We start from the raw sequence: 12,000 nt of genomic DNA, 5'->3' as shown, positions 1-12,000 counted from the left end.
TTTAGAACCATTGCACTTAAGTTGTTTGGGTAGCTACTGTTATCAGCTCAGACCCCGCCTGAAGATATAGCCTACCCATGGCCTGCACTACCAAAAGAGGCAAAAGAGATATACTTTGTCTCTCGGCAAAGGGGATATACTGCCAGTAAGCTATGCAATCGTCTCCCACTAACTCTGAGACAGACTACGAACCATTTGCATTTTCGCCGTTTACTTTAAACTCTGCTGTTTTGCTAGTCCCTGGTGTGCTGTTGTGTTACTGTGAATTTCCTCGTGCCAAGTTGCCTTCGGGCGAACGTTCGCATTATAAATGTGCATAACATATCACAACATAACTTTAAGTGATGTGCATGTTCCCCCTTTATGATTGTGATCATTTCTGGTTTATTAGAAGTGTAGGAGATCTCAGTAGGTGGTTTAGCCACTACTCATCCTTGTACTCCTTCAGAGCACTTTCCTCACAGTGCCCTTTTTTTTATCATTTGCATGTTAATGACATCCTACGGCCCTGTAACTTAATGAGCAGCTTCTTATTGTCTTAGAGGAACAGAAAAAATAAAGGGTTACATATGCATAAATGGAGTTTGCCTAATTAGGCTGTGAGTTCACCAGTGGTCTGGCTAATTGGGGGTTGCTGTTTGCAAGATGATGGCTAAGTGCTAGCTTAAAAGAGTAGCCAAAAAGCATGATTTATTTGGGGAGCGATGCATATGCTTAGGTCTATTATCTAACAGTTTGTTATCATGCTTTTGTTCTGTCTATGCCAGGGTGGACCATACTGCAGTAAATTCGAATCACCTGAATTTCAGTTGATTAGACCAGGTCGTACTTCAGATGAACTTTTGAAGAAGTTCAACTAAAGTTCGACTGCATGGCCTAAAGGTGGACACATGGTTGGAGCTTGTTTTTAGTCCTACGCATCTTTCAAAGAGGCAGGGGGTCATTGATGGAGGGTGGCTTGGCAGAGAGTTAGAATAAGGATAGGTCTTGATTATGCAGCTCTGTGTGACACATTCATTGTTTTGAAATAGGCATTCAAGTGTGACTTTAGGGAGAGAGAATCCTTCAGAGGGAGAAAATCTAAAGCAAGACCTGCACACGTGAATCTTGATTGTGTGTGATTCCACAAGTCTGAGAAAATAGCACTCATTGATGGTGGTGGGAAATGTCACAAGAAACAAAACCTGCACCCAGCTTGTGGTTCACACTGGGGAGGCGCAACAGGAGCAAGGAATATCTGAAGGCAGCTTGTGTGAGATTCACGCTCCCGTGATATTTGTGGGAGGAATCGGCAGAGATTCAGGGAGGTGGGTGATACAGCAGTCTGTTTCCATCAAATTAAGTGGCCATGGCATCATGTGACACTTGAGAGCAGGAGGAGCAAATCCTTTCTGACAGCGGTTAACACGATATTCACACTCCCATGATTTGTATGCAAGGAAGCAGCAGAGATTCTGGGAGGTAGGTGAGCAGGAGGAGCATCGAATCCATGAGGGTAGTTAGTCCAAGAGTCACACTTGTGTGATATTTATGGGAGAAAGCCGTAGAGATTCAATGAGGTGTGTGACAAACCAGTCAGTGAGTGAATGACACATTTGGGACAGCATGTCAACAGCCAAAAGAGCAAGATGCAGTGGAGGCATCCTGCTTGTAATTTTTGAACTTCTGATACAGTACTTGCTGCATGCACTGGGTATGCCAGAATTGTACATAATCAGTTGCAATTTTAATTGATGTCACGTTCCATTCATGATCACAAGTAGCTCTCTAGTGCATGTACTGATACACGTACATGCATGGGTATTGCACCAGGATGATAAACGTCCACCAAGACGTACAGTGGAGGTTGCGCGTTCAGTTGTTACACTATCAAAGGAGAACAAGGAGAAGGTGTGCAGATCTGATCTATCAAAGATCAGGGAAGAACAGTGCATGGTGTAGTTGAACAGTGGAAGGAGATTGAAAATTACAGGTCTCTAGCTCTGCCTCCTCATTCGTTAATAAATCAGACGATAATGATGATATTGATGACATCGATGATGATCAAGGCAACAATTTTGATTAATCAGAGTCTAACTAGGAATGAGTATTGCTCCTGGAAACAGTGATTCTTAGGAGGAAGAAAATGACACCACAGGTACATGGGCTAGCTAGACGCTTTGTCCCCACATGTGTACAGTCTCTTTAAGGGACAGCCTCTCAGTCACTGATCAAAAAGTATATCACATCATTACATGACATCCAGATTGATTGATTGACTGATCGTTTATTTGTATAGCGCCTACACACAATGTGTTTCAAAGCGCTTCAAGGCAAGGGAGGGAGCAAGGGAAAACACAATGACATTTCTACAAGGCCTTATCACCAGAAGCAGTACCATAGAACCAAGATGAGCCCAGCCTGTGTGTTGTTAGACCATTATCAAAGTCCAACGTTTGGCAGTATTTCACATAGCATACACTGTAACCATATCTGCTCACTTGCACACTCTGCTGGAAGGGACGCCAGGGAGCAATTTGGGTACAACATGTATGTCCAACATGTATGCTGTCCCATATGCTGAGGTTTAAGAATTGCAACCCTCACCAGACTATCACACACGCAGCATACCACCACCAGGCTGCTCCTCCTTCTTATGCTTGGCCTGACAGAGGTTCCCATCCCCAGCCCTTCTTACTTAATGGCCCCCAGTCAGACACGAGGCATTCCACCATCCTCCAAGGTACTTGATGCAGATGCCCCTCATCTCATGTGAGAGAAATGCATGTGTGCCCCCGCTGCAACTTAATGTCATCGCTCTTCCACTAACCCTGCTTCCAGGGGGGTGTCCACAAGAGGCTCTGCTTCCCCTGCCTCCATGGGACCCTTCACCAGTGGTCCTAACAGTACCATACCAAAACATCGAAGGAAATTTCAATGAATACAATTTCAACACATTCGTAAACATGAATTTCACTACAAATATATGTGGACAGGTGGGTAAGGTAATATTTAAGGTGTGGATGCTGCAGGGGGGTGTCCCTCCCCGCATACATTTGCAGGAAATAATCACGTAGATCCCCCCTAGCTCCCCTTCCTCCATGCTCATGGCCTCCCTTGATGGCCATGACTATGCCTTCTCTCCTGCTGTTTCTCTGGAGGCCTCTCCAATGGATCAGGAGACTACTTCGCTGGAGGACGAGTCATGTTTTGTGGCCGGGACCTGAGAATGAAGGGCACTCGTTTCCTTATCCATCAAAGGGGAATCCTCCTGTTCTTTCAAAGACAAATTCTGCTCCTCCTTCTCATCCTCTTCTCCCATCTTCTTTTCCTCCTAGCATTGCACGTAGAACATGAGAAAAAAACAAAAACAAACTGTCAAAAAAGAGAGTAAGGCAACGACACCTTGAGAGCAAGCTAACTCAATAGTCACTAGATAACACGATGACATTACACTATGACAAACCAAAGCACCAGCAAGTAGAAATACAAGATGACAATAGTAACATGCAGGGGGAACTGGAATAGGGTAATGGACCTTGGACGGATCGGATCTGAGGCTTTTATTAGGATAGCATTTGGAAGAGGCCAATTTGTTGACCCTTTTAAGTCTTATTTGAAGAAACAAAAGGTGAAAGAAACATGAAGACAGGGAACATTTTTTGTAAAAATATTTTGTATGTGTGAAATAAATACACGGACAAACACTAGCGGCCTGATTGTGGGTATGCAGTAAATGGCAAAACATACAATGCCTGATTCATGGAATTATTTGCGTGAAAAACGCAGATTTGTGCGCCTTTCTGCCCGAAAATCCCCATACTTCAAACAGGGATTTTCGGGCAGAAAGGCGCGCAAATCTGCGTTTTTCACGCAAATAATTCCATGAATCAGGCTGACAGTATTTACCATATCATACTTTACTGTTCTACCAAATTATGAGTTTCCTTTGAGAAACTCTCTATTGCCACCTGATAAACGCCAGGCAAAAGCATCAATGAATGCAATATTCCCTCATGCAGTAATCCAGCATGTGTTAATATGGCAATTTCTTCATGGAATACAATGGGACACCAGAATGAGGAATAACTGAAAGGCCTACATGACTCAGAATGATGCATAGCCTTGACTTTATACTTCCAAATCCAGCCAAACTGGCTGTCAGCCCCAAAGACAAAGGGACAAAACAATTGACAACAAAAGCACTACTGGGACCAATAAACTGCATAACAACAAACACCTAACTCCTAACATCCTAAAATCCCTGCTCTAAACTCCTCAGAACCTTCCAACAACCGTCTAAGAGTGGGCTACTCTGTGTCTTATTTAGAGTATGGTAAAAAGCCATTGGAAATTGCCAGAAAGATAGGAAGCCATCAGTAAAATAATCTGCCACCCATGCACCAATTATGAAGGGAACCCTAATGGAGCTGCCATTCTCACTGACCCTCCACCGACAGAAAAGTGACATAACCCTGTCACAACTTATATGCCTGAGGATGTGTATCCGCTGATAATCAGGCAGCCCCTCCACTGAGAAACCGTGGAAGTTGGTACAAAGGAGCAGACCATGGCATCTCACTGCCCCAGCAACATGGGCTTAGAGAGGGCACAGCAGAAACTTCTGGCCTACCACATGAGTGCAAGGAGATGTGTGACAAGATGACCAGCTGGGAGGGAAACTGAAGCAGAGGATGTGGCAGAGGATGACCCAGCACCAGAGAACCAAGCAGCACCACATGCAGGGTAAGTGAGACTAAATCAATGGAGTCATGAGTGGACACGTGTGCCTGACAAGACGGTCGGAGGTACAGGAAACATTGTATATATTGCATGTAGCCAGTGATCGAAGTGTACGAAAAGAAGTAGTGGAACGATGTTCTCTACTGGCCTGCGCCGCTCCCCACAGACCTCATCGCCGTGCCCCCTCCCATGCACAATAAAAACCTCTCAACACGTGTGCCTGCTCTTTAAGGGAACGTCCTGTGCAGTGCACTGAAAGTGCACGTTTCAACTTCTTCCTACACTTTTATTTTAAAACTAAACCGTTCCGGAACGGCTTCTTTTTAAAATAAAAGTACAGGAACGGTAAAACGTAATTAAAAGAAGTAGAGGAGCACCGCACCTGACCACTCCTGCCCACTTCGACCACTGAATGTAGCACAGCATCGGTCCCACCTTACCACACATACAACTCCCACCCACATAAAACTCCCACCCACCACTGTGCACTGTAGAAAATATCCACAAGCATCACAAGATCACAGGGTGAAAACCACCGACGCATGTAGTATTCTGTAATGTCGACTGTCAATTAATCATGCACCAATGTTGCCTCATCACTAACAAATGCATTCCCAAGGGCACTGGCACAGGGTGTGTACCTATCGTTGAAGGGTATATCTCCAAACCATGACTGCAGTGGAGGCATCCACCTGCACCCTCTCAACCAGCAGACATTGATGAATGTAACAGATACCGTAGTTTGGGCTTCGAGTAATAGAGAGACAGTGACAAAGCAATACCACAAATCCTGAAGGTCAAGAACGTCTTGCACTTCTGTGAGAGTGGATGCTTCCAGACTGCCGTGGGTGGCGTGACCGGAATATCTGAACTCACTTTCAATGGCATCCCGATGTTTTGGATCACATCATCTCCCCTGTGGTGGAACACATTACCTTCTCTAATGATAACACCACCCTCAACAGGATAGGGGGTGACTTCTACCATGTTTCAGCCATCCAAAGCATGTAGGTCTCATAGAGGGAACTGTGGTGAATATAATGATCTCATCACTCCTTTCCCTGATGTAATCTCTACAAATGTGGCCAGGGGACAGCAGCCGTGGTGGCTGCAGGAGCTGAGCAGCAGTGTCACGGCAGTCCAAACATGGAGAAGGGCTCCACAGCAAGGTGGGGGACGTGAGGGATGTACGAGCAGCTGAACAAAGGCAACAAGCCCGTGAAAGGAAAGCAGGAATACTACAAAAAATAAAATAAAAAATAAATAAAAAATAAATGACAAAGTAGAAAAACAAACACAGAACATCCCTTCTTCAAAGTTAAAGAATATCAGCTAATGACATAATAAGATCACTTGACATCCTTTAGACAGTGGGTTTACGGAACATTTCTTGCGATACAGCATTCTAATCCTATTCTGCTAGTAGTCCCATAACTACTTCTGAATGTGGGGTGACACAGATTTACATTTGAAATCGCACACAGAGTTTTAGGCGCCTAAAAGTGCATGGCAACACTCTGCTAGTAGTCCCAGAACTACTTCTGAATGTGGGGTGACACAGATTTACATTTGAAACCGCACACAGAGTATTAGGAGCCTAACAGTGCATAGCAACACATGCATTGGGAGCGGGAGCTGGCTGTTCATTCGACTTGTCATACAATCCTGACTATTGAAAGAACAAACTGTCCACATGGAAGGACAGGCCAATAGCCCTATAAGAGGTTTTCTCTCTGGGGCTATTACCTAACTTGGCAGTATTTTAGTATTGCAGTATTTTGGTGATAAATTGGCATTACTTCTTTTTGGTGGTAATTTAGTGGTGAGCGTACCTTTTATAATACTGCCCTATGATAAGACAAACCTTCCCCCTTTATAAGTATGACACACTCCAGGCTGACTGTCAATACCATCCAGGCTTAGCACAATTATAGGGAACCCAGTAAGATCATAAATAAAGTCAGATATCACATATGGATTTTGTCAATGGTTTATCTAAATCAAAGACCTATTCCATGGGAGGGCTCTGCTCCCCCTTTAGCATGCAGAGTGGAGCACATTCACACCAACACCCAAACTCGTTAGCTTGCCTATGTGTACTTTTCCACTTTTCTCTGATTTTACCTCTAGCGATATTTTATTTTAGCCACTGTGATGTGAACACCACTGTGCCTTCCAATTACTTTCATCAGTTGAAATATGAAGCTTTGGAGACATAAAAGAAAAATCCTTACACCAAACCAGTCTAAATGTTTTTTTTAAAATAATTCTGTTAAGCACCATGTGATTTACAATAAAAACATAATCCAATCAACAATAATACATTCCCCAAAATCTTACCCACATTAGTACAGCTACAGTTCCTAAGAGAGAAAGTCAAATAAAACAGGCATTGCAATACAATAAGAACATTTGTTAACTGTAAGAGATTTTGTCCCTCCATCATTTAAGACATGCGAAAAGAAAACATCATATTCTGTTATAAAAATAGACTCCTGTGCTGACTGATAATTAATTGCATTCAGCCGACTCCTCAGTTTAAACTTCCCTTACAATTATTTATGGGGCTTCTGCGTTTCGTCTGGACAATCTCTTTCTGCTGTGGCTTAGCTGCGCGGGAGTATTGCAAACCCTTTGCTGTCCCTGGGATCAGCCTTGAGATCCCGGCAACTTCAAAGCCAGGGCGTCGCTTCTCTCTGCACTCCCTTCTGCAGACTGCAGTGCCAGACCAGCAGAACCTGGCTCCCAGCAGTGGCACAGGCAGGAACAGAATGCCCATGCCTTTCTCTTCAACTCGCTATATTCTATCTGGCTGTCAATCAAGATTAGCCCTGCCTTTGTCTTGACGTACTTGACACCTCCTAAACTTCTGACTCCGCTGTCCAGTCACGTTAGGAGGGCCTTCATGCATCTATTTATTTCCAGCATGAACAAAAGAAACTTCATAATTTGCACAAAAGACAGTTCATCCATCTGTGCGTTTTTTTTAATGCATCTTCTCTGAAGCGAAAGAGAGGGCAGAATCACAGAATTTCTATCCGTGTTTATTGAAATTACATTGTAATGTTAATCAGTATAGTTACTTAGTTACTGGATATAATTAATAGGGAAATTAATCAGGTTATTTTCATTGCAATTCACACAGAATGGAATTGTCATAATTTGTATATGTATAATACACATTGAACCCACTGTCTTTTCTGCAAACACTCTGCTTTGTCACTGCAGACCTAATGCGGCATTTCACCTGCCCATCTCTTCTCTGCATTCAGACTAATCCCATTAACATGCTGATCTGTATCCCTAGTTTTGCAACCATTTTACTGGCTGCATCTGCACACGTTTTGTTGTGGCTGCTTTTAAAACACTGCCATTTTAAACCACTGCTATTCAGCACTAACACCCATTTTGTTGCTTCCATTGAAAACACTGTTATCTGCATTTGCATGAATCAATGTCATGAATCAATACCATATATCCCTACAGCCCTCACATCATTCCATGTTCCCATAACACAAAAAGCTGTGAGAAGCCCAATGCAATGTGACTATTCTCAGACGAACAGGTCAATCATTCAGGGAATTGAAAATGGTGGCCTGATAGAGGGGTACTCAAACAATGTGCATGCTACACACACCTTCATTGTCCTGTCCATATCAAAAGGTAGGTTGCATAGCCCTGTCTACATACACCACCCAAGAGGGAACGGGTGCTGCACTTCAATCAATCCAGGGCACATACATGCTAACTTATGGTTGCAAAACAGGGTTAGGGTTAGGGCTTGTTGACTCATGTGCTGCCTTACTGTTGCACAACAGGAACATAGTGCTTTACTTCAATCAGTGTGGGGCCTGTTGCCTCAATGGTTTCCCAACAGGGGCAAAGTGATGCACTTTAATCCAGGGCAGGGTACTCAAGGAAATCCAAGTCACCTGCTTTAGTGTGACATTGCACCCTGTGTACCACTTGCATGTGAATTAATATTGGCATATTGGTGAACCATGCCCAGAATTCTCACAGGTGCCATCACCACCATGCAGGAGGTGACAGTTTCTCAAATGTGTCGCCTAGTGGCGGAGAGAGTGTTGCATGGCTCCTCATGTGTAATGTTGAGCTCTCCCAATTACTCAGGCTGGACAAATGTGATGGTGATGACTGTGTCTGCTGTATCGGGAGCAAGACTAGTTACACTGATTGGTTCAGCTAATCCAGCGCTATGGTCACCATGCCGTGCACATGATTTGTGGCCTCCACCTACTGTACTGGGCATACATGTAAATTCTTCTGCAGGATTCCCACAGCAGATATGGCTCTCTCGACATTCCTGTTCAATGAGGTGTGAGATCATGTCGATGTAATCACCTTCTCACTACCATAGACTGCCTCTTGTCCTCCCTTGATTCCTCCAGCATGGTTTTGAGTGCTTTGGTGAAAGGCCTAGGCATCCTTGATTAAAGCATGGATCTCTTTCCGAGTACAGAGCAGTTTTCTATGTTCTTCAAAGCACCATATAATGCTTTGCCCATCTGCATCTGGCATTCAGCTGCCTCGAGCAGATGTGATGTCTCATGTATGAGCTAATGTTTCCACTCCACAAAAAGGGCATGTGATCTGAGATACCACTGTGTCCAATGGGTGTGCTGTGTGATGAGGGTACACATTGGTGTTGGGTGTGGTAGACCAAGTGTCATTAAGATCCGGGGAATAAAATGGTTGAGTTGCCTTGTCTTTGTCTTGCTCATGGGCAACCAACAGATAATCTGCCGGTATCAGCTCCAGCATGTGCTCTTCTATATCTGCACATGTTTTGTGTGTTGAGCTGTCTCCTGGTATGCAGAACCTAGCTGCATTAGTATGCCACCTTCCATGCAACCGACACCTGTTGTGAGACTCCACTGGCCTGGGCCTGACTAGTCTCTCTTCCAGGGCCACTTACATTTTCTGGGGTAAGGTGTGTTTGTGGTAACTGTATTTCTTGGCAGCCTTCTGACCAAAATGTCTGCTTTCTTTGCTGCAGCCACTCTGTTCAGTGATCACCTCAAATGCTGCGTGTCAGGCTAGAGATGATGAAAGAGTTGCCATTAGTTGGTTGCCATTAATTAGTGGGCATGCATCACTTTGTCCTCCAACACCCATTCCAACCACAAACAGCAAGGGTGGTGCAGCATGCTATGTATTGTCATATGTGGGAACATCTTGTGGCATGTGTGTGGGTGTCCAGGCCTGTGCAAGTGTTACTTCTGGCACTAGTCTTTTGTGTGTCTGTAAATGAGGTGTACAGCAGCAGGGATCCAATTCTTTTATATATGTGCTTTATTGGGGTGTGTGAATGGTCATTGTTGGGTGAGCCATTGGTGTGCGTCCATCTATGCTGTGCCATCACGGAGTGGATGCCTGTGTGGTGTCTATAGTTGTTTTGGGCTTGTCAACTGCATGTGTCTCACTCACCTACAATGTCCCACCACCAAACCCTTAACAGTTCATTGATGGGCAGCACGTTCTGCTCCCAGACTGTCGGGATGATGGTGCCTGGTTCCCCTTTGCCAGTGCTGTCCATTTCCACGTTGGCCTTTGAAATATATTTGTGCGTTGTACGCTTCAGAAAGTTTCATCACTTGAGCAGGTCTTCCCTTTCTCATGTAATGGTAGACACCGCATTCACAGGGCTACAATGGTGGCCCACATGTCCCTTTTCACGTGCCAGTGGATGCAGGGGCCTCTGATCCTAGGAGCCCTGCTTCTGTAGCCATCATCTTCTCCACAGGCACATTGAGTAGTGCATCCGTGAAGCCGCAGCACAAGAATATGCCATGATTACTGGCTCTAGATGTGTTCTATGGCTGTCTGCCAGCATGTCCCTTGCTGGCAGTGTCATGGCCTGCCTGATATCCCCCTGATGCAGGGGAATTTGTTATCTAGGGGCCTGTTGTCTGTTAGGACACAGTGGGCCTCATTAGGACCCTGGTGGTCCCGTAATGAACGGTGCCGGTACGAGACCGGCACCATTCATTATGGGCTGCCCTATCATGAGGACTGCTGCGGGACACGCTAAGGAACGTCAGCGGGACCGCTAGCAGTCGAGGATGCTAACAACGGGCCCGTTGTTAGCACCCTCCCCATTCGATTGAGCCCTGGGGGGCTCAAATGGGAATGGTTTTTCCCAGAGCCAAGAAAAGGGCAATAACCGGGTCCAACAAGGTCGGCCTGACCCGGTTATTGCCCTTTTCTGGGCCCTGGAAAAAAATAATTACCGGCGGCACGGCTACCGCCAGGGTCCTAATGAGGCCCAGTGTTTGCTACATCCGCTCTAACAGCAGAAGATGTCCATTTTCACTTGAGCCGGCATTCAGTCTGACGCTGGTAGAGGTCTCTGCTTTCTGCTGACACAGGGTTGGTTGGCATTGGTGAGATCGCTGATATATGGGTCCACTGTTGTTTGGCACGTCACACGTCCATTGCTGCATACATGTCATTAGGTGGAAGTTTCCTGGCATGCATGGATGACGGACGGTGGATGCTTACGTCGAATGTGGTCTGACCATCCAAACTCTAAACTGTAAATTAGGCCCTCTGGGGGCACCTGCCCTCAGAGTCTATCCAGGTACACAAAATGGCAGTGTCATGTGACTTTTCTGTGCTTTTGGTGCCGGAAAGAACTCATCAAATTTGCCCGAGTTGACCCTGATTGGCTGCACAAATGAACGAAATAAGCCTGAGATTCAACCCAAGAACCGAGGCTGCTGAATGGACCCAAAGCATTGTAAGACATCCCACTCTGGGTTCTATCTCACATTTGGCTGCAGCAAAAACCGTTTGTACACTTGCAATGCTGGATGAATTGTGCCAAAAAGATTTAAGGGGAACAGGTCAGGATTTTAAGTTTTTCCAAGTGTCCAGGCTTAGTGGTGTGGTGCGAAAGTAGAGGCTAGGGTGAGAGATTTAACATTTTGCTTACATGTTTAGGAGAAAGGTACCCTAGTTCAAACTTCTATATGTAGATTATACAAATCCATTTCACGTTTTATGTTTGGTAACATTGCTAGTTCAGCTGTGATTGACATTTAGGACATTCATTAGGAGATTGCGGTAAGTCGCCTATAGTACCGGCAGGCTACCGGCAACCTCTGCTTACCTTTTCTGCCACCCGATATCTGGGTAATATTATGATATTATCGGTGGTGGAGGAAAGGGGACTCCAGGGGAATGGGAACAGTGAAGCATCGGCCACGTTAATAACGGTGCTGATGCTTCAGTGAAAAGTCTGCCGTTAGGGATTTG

The 12,000-nt window shown here is 45.1% G+C and overlaps 1 protein-coding gene across 2 annotated transcripts in view; it reads left to right on the top strand.

Annotated features, from left to right (window-relative positions):
* The window catches only part of LOC138535099 (dimethylaniline monooxygenase [N-oxide-forming] 2-like), a 365,292-nt gene that overhangs the window by 150,358 nt on the left and 202,934 nt on the right, over nt 1–12,000 (top strand). The window lies entirely within an intron of this gene.

This window comes from Ambystoma mexicanum, chromosome 1q (genome assembly GCF_040938575.1).
Source record: "Ambystoma mexicanum isolate Mex_15411 chromosome 1q, UKY_AmexF1_1, whole genome shotgun sequence".
In the NCBI taxonomy this organism is placed as follows: domain Eukaryota; kingdom Metazoa; phylum Chordata; class Amphibia; order Caudata; family Ambystomatidae; genus Ambystoma; species Ambystoma mexicanum.
The sequence above is the reverse complement of the archived record's forward strand: the minus strand, read 5'-3'. Positions and strand labels throughout refer to the sequence as shown.